Source organism: Bombus flavifrons, chromosome 4 (assembly GCF_040668555.2).
Source record: "Bombus flavifrons isolate JBK064 chromosome 4, iyBomFlav1_principal, whole genome shotgun sequence".
Lineage (NCBI taxonomy): Eukaryota > Metazoa > Arthropoda > Insecta > Hymenoptera > Apidae > Bombus > Bombus flavifrons.
Genome location: NC_138445.1, coordinates 9,916,185 through 9,928,684, shown reverse-complemented (window position 1 = coordinate 9,928,684; position 12,500 = coordinate 9,916,185). Strand labels below are relative to the sequence as shown.

At 43.2% G+C, this 12,500-nt stretch overlaps 1 protein-coding gene and 1 long non-coding RNA gene across 5 annotated transcripts in view; both read right to left on the bottom strand.

Annotated features, from left to right (window-relative positions):
- Nucleotides 1-12,500, bottom strand: part of Sulf1 (Extracellular sulfatase Sulf1) — a 78,579-nt gene that overhangs the window by 57,924 nt on the left and 8,155 nt on the right. The window lies entirely within an intron of this gene.
- On the bottom strand, nt 4,145-6,963 carry LOC138179036 (uncharacterized). Of its 2 annotated transcripts, XR_011172912.1 has the most exons (4): nt 6,872-6,963; nt 4,983-5,099; nt 4,690-4,906; nt 4,145-4,618 (listed from the first exon to the last, which is right to left on the bottom strand). It is a non-coding gene; the product is annotated as an uncharacterized LOC138179036 (long non-coding RNA). The 2 variants fall into 2 exon arrangements; XR_011172911.1 differs by having other exon boundaries at nt 4,145-4,906.

Sequence of the window (12,500 nt, the reverse complement as noted above, 5' to 3'; positions counted from 1 at the left end):
CATTAAGAAACAAGACGGCGCGTGGAATCCAAAGTGAAATTACAGCCAATGAAACGACTGGCAATTAGTCGCATATATTATGCACCGACCCAGCAGGTACATAGTACCCTGCTGAGAGTCGGGGATGATCGATCGACCAGTTGAAAACGATTTCGTCGCCCTTTATCGAGATTCCAACCCTTTTTCATACATGCCGTGTTTCAACAGGATTAACTGGTTTCAAGAAACCATTTTTCCGGCGCGTTGCCACGGAGGAAAGCCACCGGATTTTTATCAAACCGATCTAGATTGCCAACGACGAGAGAAACGATATGTCGCGGTCTCGCAACCGCCTAGGAATCACTTCGTTTCTACACAGAAATGGCTTCTCTTTCAAATCTATGAAAGAATTGTTACATTTCTAGATTTCCCTTTGTCTTCTTGCGAGATACGCTTCGTCACGAACACGCGTCCGTCTTTTAATTAATTACTAAGGCAGAATCTTCTTGCATTCAAAGCCCCTGCATATAAAACCGTTTCAACGCTAATGCGAAATCGATTCAGATTCGCCACTGTGGCTAGAAGAAATGACACGATCCAGGTATCGTTTTACCTCGTTCCACGAGGTATAGTCTCGGTCTATCCGTCGACAAAATAGCCATCTTCTAATCAACTAACGAAATTCCCTACTTACTTTCGATCTTCAAAACTCACTACGAGATCTACTTCAAGCAATAACGTGAGATCACGACAGACTAATGGGATTTTCCTCGTCTTTTTTCTCAATTTTTAAGTTCTGCTTTTTGAACCTAGTACTCTGAACGCTAATGGGATCTTCATCAAACTTGGATGCTAGGTACAAGGAACACGTATAAGGAGACCATAAATTCATGTTCGTCCCGATGAACTTGCGTGATCGAGTACAACCAGCTGTAGTCAGACTGCGAGTTATTTTAGTGGATCGAAGACTGAAAATAGTGCTACGTGGGCTTTGTAATAATTCATCGCCGGACTATTTAGAGTCCGCTTTCCCTTAATTAGGTGTTGACATACGGCTGTAAACAACTGATTTATTCAACTGTGTTCCCACTTATTTGCATAACTCCAAATAAGCACCTCTTTGTCTTCTCTAATTAACATTTTTTACTCATAGTGTAATTTCGACCAATCGCGGGGAGACGCAATCGCGAGGAGAGACGTCAACGAGAGTCGTAAATTCCCGTTACGATTATACTAATCGACACCACGAGTTGATCGATCCCCTGATTTCCGTTAGGATAATAAGGGTGATTAAGTTTATATAACACTGTGATTCACAGAATTATAAAAATATATATTTCCAACACTTAAACTACACTGTTGAGTAGATATAAATCGTCGATAACAACTTGTCGCACGAAGATGATATAGATATGAATAGTAGAGCAAGGCTCTTACAGTCGAATTTCGTATGTTAGTGGACGTAGCACTCGAGGATACCTAATAGACGTGAGATTTAGATGCTAGACTTCGACGTTGTAGTATGTAGAAGAAGTAAGTTGACTTAATCTAGCGGTGTTGACGAAATAAGTTGACTTGACCCTCCTGATGTAGCAGGAGAAGTCTTCGACTTGACCCTACTAGAGTCATAGGAGAAGTGATGAGTAGGAAGCCTCCTACCAACGTGATTCGTGAGTGACCTTGTGCATGGGAAAACCCAGCCTGTTCTATTAGATAGTTATTCGGTTTTTCCTAATGGATGCGTACCCGCTTTCTCCGTGTTTTTAATTGCGCCTAATAAACCCAAGGACCTCTCTAAAAACCAGATGTGCGTCGAAAATATTTTTAGCCTTAAGAAATCTTTCAGGACAACGGATTGAATGAAGACATATGTGTACACAATGAAAGAGAAAAGTTATGGTTGGTCCTTAGGTTTATTGAGGGTCGAAATGACGTTACGCAGGCCATCGGCTGCCCAATCGCGAGAGCTGCAGCGCCGATGTTTTAGGCGACGTAACACATAGTGTTCTAAACAGAAATATGTAGAAGAAAAATATTGAAAATTTCCCAAGGTTAAATCACAATTTCTTAGGTGGATTTATGGAAATGTAAATTCTCATAAACACTCACAGTCTATACGCAACGATACAAGGTTTCTTCCTTACTCTCGTTGCATCTATTCTCTACAAATTTATCGATATATTTAAGTGACACTGACAGTGATTAATAGAAAATGGTGAAGCCCGATCATTTGAATTTAGATGAAACAATTTTGTTGAAATCTTCTCCTGAAATTGGGGGATTACTATTTGCTGTACATCGAATTATCGATCCCCCGGCAGAATTATCGACGTGTCCGCCGCCCGTCCCACTCTTTCTCTTCCTTCAAACACAGCCACGTCTCTCGTCAGCAACGGATTCGCCACGTCGTTGACGTTTGTCAGCCCCGCTGTCGTGTCATCGATAAAACAACCCCGTACAGCCATCCACCCCACTCGAAGGAATATTTTTCGTCGGCATCGACGAGCGTCTGTCGTTCATTCCCGACGAAACACGTCTACCAAAAGAATCAATCGATCCAGCTTGGCTTCCGAGGAATATTTATCCGGTTGTTTGTTCGCGGCGATTTACGAGCCACGTACGGCCACCTTGACGTTCGTGGTCATCAATTTGTCGACCCCTCAAGGTTCGTCTCGGTTGTGTATTCGGGCTTGCTAGCGACAGACGTAGGATTAAAGCTCGCGAGGAAAAAGGTGCTCGTGTAAAAAAGAACGCTGATTCACGGTGTTGCAGGCTTTAGGGAGAGAAGAAAGGGAAAAAGAAAAGAGAGAAAGAGAGAGAGAAGGACGCTCTGATCGACGCTGGCAGTCTGCTCGTAGCTGTGAGTCAGGTAAACTGATGTGGACTGATGCAAACTGGTGTAAGCGACGTCGGGGCCAGGTGAGGTCACGCAACGTCTTGGAGCACACGTCCAAGTAGCCCGGTTGACGTGAGAATGGCGTGTAATTTTCAAATGAGCTATTGAAAATACATCTAAGCACGTTATTCGTTGCGGCGTCGCGATCTTTGCACTGTGAACGCTTTTTTCACGCCACCACGGCCACGTGATTGATTTCCACTTGAGAGAGGTCCCGTTCTTTCTCGACTCGCTTAGAATGTAAGGATTCGATCGAAGCGGATATAACACATAGAAGTGGTTTTTAATACGTTCTCCTGGTGTGTTATCAATGATGTACATTAAATTAGACACCTGAGTATTTATCACACTTTAACTTACTTTTCTCAGATCTCAAATTCGCTACGATCTGTCTATATTCCATTCCATTAAATCATTGACTTCATTATTAGAAGAAAAATCCTTCCCATCTTGAAAGAGTCCAAGTGAATAAAAGCTCAAACTACACTAAAAATTGATTCCATTAGTCCCTAAAATTTCTTGCAACCCCAATAGAATGCCGAAGTTCGTTCGGGGAGAGTCACTGGCCGGCTCGACAAGAAAGAAAGGAACCATCGGTCACAGACACAGAGAGATCCGGCTTTATCGGTCTCGATCGCGACAGATACCCATCCCTCAGAAACAGGAGAGCCGCTCCCCTTTCACCATTCCCTGAATCGTTTCATTTCCCTTGGTCACCGGACCGAGAGAAGGATCGAGAGCCGATAACCGGCGATTGATAAATGGACAATCGATGCCCCCCAACGGACTAGGGACGTTTCGAATCGACGTCATAAACAGCTGACCACGTTTTGGTAACATATGGCTGTACAATATTCCCAGCATCCTTACCGGACGCTGGACATCGAGTCTCTATGATTTTCCCGGTAGACCCCGACCAGTTCGTTCCGAACACAATGACACGATACCGGAGGGGAAAATTAGCTACGGAGCTCTATTGCTGGAAGGAAAACGGCCTCCCTGTCTAGCTTTTAAATTCCGGTCTTCGGTTCTCTTTTGTTGCCAGCAATTATGTTAATTTCTGGCAAACAGCCTGTCTACAATTTTGATGTTTATCGCGCATGGCTTGAATGTCGTATTCGCATGGATATTTATTGGACAGACAGGTTTTAGGGCGCATCGACGGTACGATGATTTTATGAGGAATTTTTGTTTGGACATGAGAATTCAACTTTGGTATTATAGTAGGGGTAGTTTAACGTGTAATAAAGGGTTTATTGACTCTTCAAATAGACGTTTCATTGAAGTGTTTTAGGTAGAAGAACCAGAATCTACTGGTTATTTTTCTTTTGATGTTTGAAGAGGAGGAAGAAGCTCGGATACATATAGTACAGCGCTTAAAGAATAATTACATGAATTAGCAATTCCTTCGAAATTTCCTCTTAATCCGCTGGTCACAAAAGACAGCGCCGAAATTTATCGAGGAAACTCATTTTTTTTTTTATCCAGCGAAAAACGATACTTCTCTGTGTCAGCTCGTTGAACTGGTCGAGCTTAGACGAACATATCAACTTTCGCTGTAAAATTATACAGGCCATGCAGGTTCCCGTTACATATTCCGCAGTTTAGGAATTCGCGCCCTTGTGCGATCGCCAGGATAAACCTTTTCCGAATTTCTTCGAATTTCTACTCTTTTATTCGTTGTTAATCGCTCGTTAACCTTTCGTATGTAATTTCTTCTCAGTTAATTCACATAATTGAATCCTATTAAATTCATAGAATAATTACAAGAAGGGATTCCAGGAACTTGTTCAACGTATTCTCTTGTGCATTACCTCTTCTTTCGTCTAAACTCTCCAACTTTACAAGATTTGAAGAAATTGAGGCATTTAATAACAATATGATAATTTTTTCTTTCAAATCGTACAACTTTGAAATTTCTTTGCATTTTTCATGCGTAACGGACTTCTGTAGTATTTCCATTGTATTTTGATATTTTTCGTACGCTGAGAAAACAATAACGCCTTTTACGTATGATTCCACTGCTCGATCCTGAAAGGGTTAAGCTCTGTTTATCCACGAGCGACACAAGCTTCATCGTCCAATACATTCTTTCAAGTTCAATTACCAGCGAACGACGTGGCTCTTTTTTTTTTATCCCTGTTGGAGGTACAATTAGCCCATTGATCGAAGTTCCAACTTTATCGCCGCTGCTTTCGTACCCGACAATGGCTCTTAATTGCGTCTGTTTACAAAGCGGAGCATTCTCCAATTAATCAGCGGTTACTACTCGACTTATCACACGCATGCGCTACCTTTATCGTAGCTATTTATTCGTGGTATCGCGGCGCAGATACCAACGTACGTCGCTTAATCCGTCGCGGCACACGTCGTGCAAGAGACTCGCGCGAAATTACCTTATCGTCGCGCTCCCTCTCGCCGTTTATCGTGTTCCTCCAGCGAAACGCCACGCTTCCGCGATTCCCGCTGCAAGTTTACAAGCTGATCACACCGCGATACGACACTTTCCAGATTCACCGGGAAAAGTCTGCGGATATTTATATTCGTTTCGACCGCAACACGCTGTACGCGCTATTTTCGACGCGAGATTCGACGCTAACATCCGCGACTACTGGTCCACAATGTGCTTCTTACCAAGAAGTCTCTTGTGTTTCGTTGCAAAACGGATGTCACATGTTATTTTATGGGTTTTTATAATTGGAAAGGGGAACAGGTATTCCTGCTCGAAAGTCTTAGCAACATTAAGACCTAACGTGTTTTTAGCGTTTTATCGTAATGCATCTTAATGGATCTTCGGAAGTTTGTTTAAAATCCGTAACCTATGTCAAGCATATGTGTTTTACTAAAAAAATAGACGATAGAATTCTAAGACTTTCGGACAGAAGTGCAGGTGAATTAATATCGAATCACTCTCGTGGTATAGATTAGAGAACAAAATTCAACTTCATTTATATCAAAGTTCAATTTTATCTCTGACTTTCAGTTTACGTTATGTAGATTACTGAGTATAGACTACGTATAATATTTCAAACACAGTGTTAAGTGTGTATCCAGTGTATACTTTATACATAAAAAATATCACAAGACAAGGGGTTAGATTCCAAAGCAATTTTTACTCTTTTAAATGCAAGAATTATTTGATTATTATTAGATAACAATGCTTAACTAAACATAGCCGAGAGAGATGCGTGACTCAAGGTTGTTCAAGGCTCCCCTTAAAAACGATAAGACTCTGTTTGCACGTTTATTCGAAAGGTCGGGACTTCCATAAGAATGTCAGAGTTGAAATCGAAAAATACCATCGGAAATCAACGTAGCCCTGTTGAGGAGCTGCTGCATGCCTCGGTGAATTACCAATCTCGTTGATTAAGTTGTCCCGATGCGGGTCGATCTGATTTGTAGATTGGTCTTGTCGCGAGTCGTTGCGTGTCCGATCCCATGAATAATGAATTCGTGCGATTCACGATTCGTTCGCGATAACGCGACCGGAAAATTCATAAAACGAGCTGGTACGCGCTTCGAACGACTTCGAGCTAAACTACAAATGGGAATTTACAATTTATGGAGCTGGAGGAACGAGCGATAACGCGACTCATCTATCTAGTCTCGAAATCGGGCGACGGATAGTCAATTTGTCTCACGATGACAACGATGATATTGTCGAAGGAACGTCGATGTTCTCTCGGGCGGAGCAGAAGTTAATGACCGAACAGTTAGACACCGCTGAAACGTTTATAGTATAGCGACCATTAGCCTTAACACTTTTAAGCTTCACGGTCGCCGTGTGGCGGCTGTAGTGTTGGATGGCACGAGAATTGGACGATTGCCCGGCGACAGTGTTCCCGTATCACCCCTGCCGCGGTATTAACATTCAACGCGGACTTAAATGAGTTAAGCGTATATTTATCTTTAGCTAATGCACTTCCGCGAAAAAGCTCGCCTCGAACGAGCATCGAAACGGCATCGATCGTAAAACGTTTTATATCTGCCGCATACCTTGGCGTTTTCTGCGTCGCCGTGCCTTCGCCATCGAACTCTAATAGAGAATTCTCTTCGTTGCCTCTTCTAACTCGTTTATACAACGAGCCATTGCCTATAATACGGTGTATATAAGGTGTTACGAAAGAGAGTTCGAGCCAATTTTTTTCAAAGTAATTTTATTTCATTCGATTTTTATTTTGCGCTACGAATATACGCACATGGTATCAATGAATCAGCTGGCGAACCTTTCGAGTGTGCGATGAAAAATGATCTGCGAGTGAGATTGGAAGGTTCGTCAGCTGATGCATCGATAGTGGTATATTTCCAACGTTCTTTCTATCTTCAAAAATCTTTATATCTTTATATCTTAAGAAGTAAAACCTCGAAGCACATTTTTGTGCACCAACTCTATTCATTGTTTCGATGTCGCGAGCCGACCTTAGAAATATCCGCCACACATTTTGTGACACCGTGTATACTCCAGAATATGATATATTACTACATTGGAAAAAAATCACTTTGCATAATCGCGTCCTCGGTTATGAGACAAGCTGAATCGATTGCATAATCGAACAGGAAGTTATCTCGATCCTGTGTAAAAGGTAGGAGCGAAAAACACGTGGAACATAAACGTGGCGAGATTCGCTGGTGTTCATGGAATGATTTCGATCGGGGTCGGTTCTTGTGTGGCACGCGTTTCGTGCTAAGCAACCAAGCGAACGCGACACACCTGGCCGATACGGTGCACGCAATTACCGTTTAAATAATGAGATTCCCACTGGTAACCTTTTTAACACCGCGAATACCGATCAGCCAGCCGAGTGTACCACGTCGAAACATGGATTGTAAACGACGTTTCTGCGCGAGGTTAAGCTCGTCAAGACTGCCGAGATAAGACTGCGACACGCGAGGATGATAATCGTGTCGCATCGGCAGTTGAAACACGCTCCAATGAAAGCGTTAATAAATTGCGGGAATATTAATTACTACGATAAGTCGCGGCACTGGTATTCTAATGGACCTATGTCCATCAAAGAGAACGACTGTGTTGTCCATATCAATCTTCCATTCAATTTTTTCTAACCCTGCCGCATTCTTTAGGTCACTCACAACGCAACATCGTATGTTTTCCTGCTATTAAAAAATTGAAAGGTTACAGGCGAAGAACGTGATAAATGAAGTTTCGCTATCTCCGTCAGGGAAATAATTTTGACATTTTTCTTCTTAACGTTCTACATCGATTCCATATTACAAAAATTATAGATATATTTGAGAGGAGTACGAAACAACTATCGTCGATATATACCGTTTCTCACTCCAAGTAAAACTTTAGTTAGTTACAGTAAGAATTTGTTCAAGATGTTAAAAACCCTTCTGCTTGTTAAAACAATAGCAAAAATTTATAGAAAAATTGGTGTTACAATTTGAAATATGCGAAACCGTGAAACGATCAGATTCGAAAAGGACAAAGCTCCCCATTACATTTCGTCATAATAACGACTTGGAATATGATACAGAGAACTGCGCCTCAAGAAGCTCTCGAAGTGTAACAACCTCTTTTACTTTTCATCACCCCCGTTCATTTGCCAGATCTTAATTATCTCGGGTTGGACGATCGTCACCAGGCTTCGGAGGATGGTTCTTCTTTCAAGCTTCTTTATCTGCTCTGGCCCGAATGGCGGTATTAGGGGAAGATTACGCCGGTCACAGGAGACGCGACCAGAAGAGATATCATTAAAGATATTATCGTGACAGAAGCATAAAGCGATTCCGATCTAGCCAAGGGTAGACTGCACAAAAGCCCCGTGACTCACACTTCCGTATATTTAACGTATCTAGCGAAGGCTGACCCTTACTTGAACAAGAAATATGCGACCAAGAGCATCGAACAGATGCAATTCGACGCGTTAGGGCCCATTACGCCCGATTAACTTATAAATCTCCTCGAAACGAACCCGGCCCACGCGACTCTATGTGCTCGAGCACACGCTTTGGCTTTTCTATTTAATCTCCGCTGCGATTCGTCACAATTCTACGCTCTGACGAAGGAAATTGAAAAAAAGGAACCCGTGGGAGGACGTGAAAGTTTAGTTAAAAGTAGAGTGCTACTACATCGCGTTGGACGCGTTTGGAAGTGTTTGACGAAACCATTTAGCGGGAAACTCGGCCCACGTTTAAGTAGCGTCATTTTCGTAGCCTCTAAATGGAACGTTAATTTTGTTGATACAGTATGGCGACATGGGCTAACTGGATTCACATGATGAAACATATGGTGTCTTCATAACGTATACACGCTCTATTGTGGATCTGATTTCCATTACACTAGAAGATGTCTGATTGTTTCGTTTCAGTAGAGTAAACACGTCACGGGACGAACAATAATTCGAATTCATGTAGTGAGAGTTCAACAATTTTTCTCATTACGTATCATCTTTGTTCGATAATAGTTTACGTTCGGATGAGTAGATTTAGTCAGTGAGGGCTCGTTTAATCGGACATTAGTTATGACAATCTCGTTGCAATAAACGGAGTGTTATGTAAAACTTTACATACGTGTTTGATGTAAACTATCGTGAAATATCTTGTCACAATTTTATATCCTTTTTTTACATCTTAGAAGTACATGCTGCGTCGTATGAACGTGTTAATTATATACTAATAGACAGTTCATCAAGAGTACGTCTCTTATCGATATTACGGGTTCTCGAGTCATGTCTCGTTAAATATACAAGCAATCAATGGTAATAAGAATACAAAGTTCTCTCCATATTTATGGTCCGTACACGTAACAGTCGCTACACGTGGCGAGACCATAAAAGTGGGAGTGATTCATAGACGAAGGGAGTGGCCTTGATATGAGATCTTCTAATCTGCCTATAGACGCGAGTTTATTAGCCGAACGTTATGTATCCACTCAGGCCATATTCATCCGACGATTCTTCAACACGGAGTTAATGAAATATCTAATTGCGGTTCGCCTTTACACGTTGAATAACGAGGCGTAAAATAGCGAACGGGTCGAAGCGGTCAGAGAAAAATGAATTACGAGGGTGGATGGAAATTAGTCACAGCGTGCGGCGAGGCTCGATTCGTTCGCCGCCGGTCCTATTATTATTATTCCATGTTCAGGGCTCGTGTATCCATTACTGTCCACGTGTAATACCCGTGACAAATAAACAAGTGTCAACACGAGACAGCCAAAGATCTGCGAAAGGCAGAAAGAAAAGCGGCTGAACAGGGAAAAGGATTTGTTACGAGCCGCGCCGACAAACAATGGACAATAACTCTCAGACATGGCCGTGCAAATGCGCAAACGAAGCTTCGAGCGAGCACAATTCTGCTTCGTTATTGCTGTTTAAAACTGTTCAGACAATAAACAATTCGTTAAGTTACGATTTAATTGCGAGCAACGGTGCAACCTATTTTAGAATTCTTTTTCAAGATTGATTTTTCTCACGATACTTGTTATATCTGATTTTTTGTGCCCATGTTTCATGACACGAAAGGTATGCTACCTGAATAAAAGGGAACACACCAGTTGGTGGATAGACGCGACCTTTGACAAGCTTAGGAATAAATCTGCCTTTTGTTCGCAGCCAGGTCTATCGAATTCCTCGATGAACATTCCACCAGAAATTACATTTACCTGGAAAATCCCTGGCAGCTCGGTTGATTTTACATGATCCTTTTCTTCGAGGTACCTCTCCCACATTCCTCGATCCGTAAATCACGAAACCACATACAGCGAAACTAGAACTGGAGCGAGAAACACGTGCTTTCTGATAGTCTACCAATTGGCGTGAGTTCGTAAGAAGTATGGGTCGAGTCGAGGAGCAGGTGCGAAAACGAGACCAGTGGACGTGTCGAGGAAGGGGCAGGAGTCGACAATAGCTGGAAGAAAAATAAAATCCATCGCAAGGGAGAGCCAATTCGTTTTCTCGTTACCTACTTCGCTCTCTACCATCCCTTCACACTAATATGTATTGTATATACCACTTATGATATACCATACCTGATGCGACCAGCGAGCTAGATAACAAAATGTCATCGTGTTCCCTATGGAAAACCGGAGCAGATGCACGATATTAGGCAGACATTAAATACGGAGCAGGGTGTTGGCGTTCCCAGACGAAAAGCAGCCCCCTTGGCAGCCCGGTGAAAGCCATTTAGAATCTCGCCAGGGCGAGATGGTCGCGCTGCCACTTGAAAACCTTCGTTGCGGGCACAAAAAGCTAAGGGGGTGCAACGTGCAGGATTCTGGGTGCCAAAATGAAGCGACGTCTCGCTCGAGTGGCTGTGGGCCCCGACTCTGCAGGTACTTAAGATTCTTACTCCGAAATGGCTGCGGCACGAGACGATGTGTCGCACGACCTAACGACCGCCGCTGCCGCACTTCGTCCCTTTCTTGCCTACGAAATGAATTTTTCGGTTTCAAAAACCGGGCGAACTCCTCGCGCGTCGAGGGTCAACGATCGTCGCCGTCGCCGTCGCCGTAGTTGGTTGCTGTGCGGACTCGAACGAAATTACGCGCGTAATTACGAAGGGAGAAGCTCGAACGAAGAGGAGAACGCGACCTTGGTCGACGGCCGAAGACGCGAGGTAATTCGTGCGAGGAATGCGCGCACGGAAAGCCGGCAACCAGGAAGATGAATCGCGGCTACGCGGCGGGAATACGTTACGCGGCTGACTCGTGTGATTAATCGCTGTGAACTTGGCGACACGCGTTCCTGCCGATTTGATAACCGTGAATTATCGAACGTGCTTCTCCGCCGGTGATCGATGAGTTCGTCGGCCAGATCGATGCTCAACATTCTAATTGCCGACCATTTAAAATCCTCTAGGCTTTCAATTTCTATCGAACGATTGTCTGACGTCTTGTTTTACGATCCCTTTGATATTCTTCCTCGCCAGTGATTTATCTTATCGTCTCTTGGATGCGTTTTCTTCGTTCTCTCCCAACAAAGAAGGCTCTAAATCTTTGCTGACGGGACACAGAGATTCCCGAAACGATTCACGAAATCGGACAGTGGTAACCGACTGGCAAAAGCTGATAATTTCATTTACGCGAAACGCGGCGTGCAACGACCAGCGAAAAGAAGCGCGAGCGAGGAGACGAGCCGAATGGATATTGGCCTGACGGCGGCCACAATGGCTCACCATGGGCGGTCCACGGCTGAGTTACGAGCATGGGAACCATCAAATGGAATCTAACACCTACGGTGCCGTAATACGGTTTTAACCAGCCGCTGGTCAGCCGCAAATCTGCATAAAATATCGAATTTCGAATTGAAGCGCGCTGAACGGATTAAGAAGGGGCATAGAGGTGTCCGTGGTTCTTGATGTTTTAATCTTCATCCGGTAAAGATTCGTAGATTTTTAAAGGAACAGAGTTTCTCGTACGGATGTACGCGAGTCGTAATTTCTAAGAAAACCGTCATAGATCTACTAGCTATAAGTATATTTGATCAACGCCTTGAAATTCGGTGGGAGAACTAGCAAAGATCGGATCGCATATACTACTTATATGCAATGCAAACAAGGGAAATAAACTTCCCATTTTCACGGCAGTTCTTGAGATAGTAATAACACCTTGGAACCTATCACTCATCTTTCGAAAAATTTATTTTCCCTGCGTCGTTGAAAA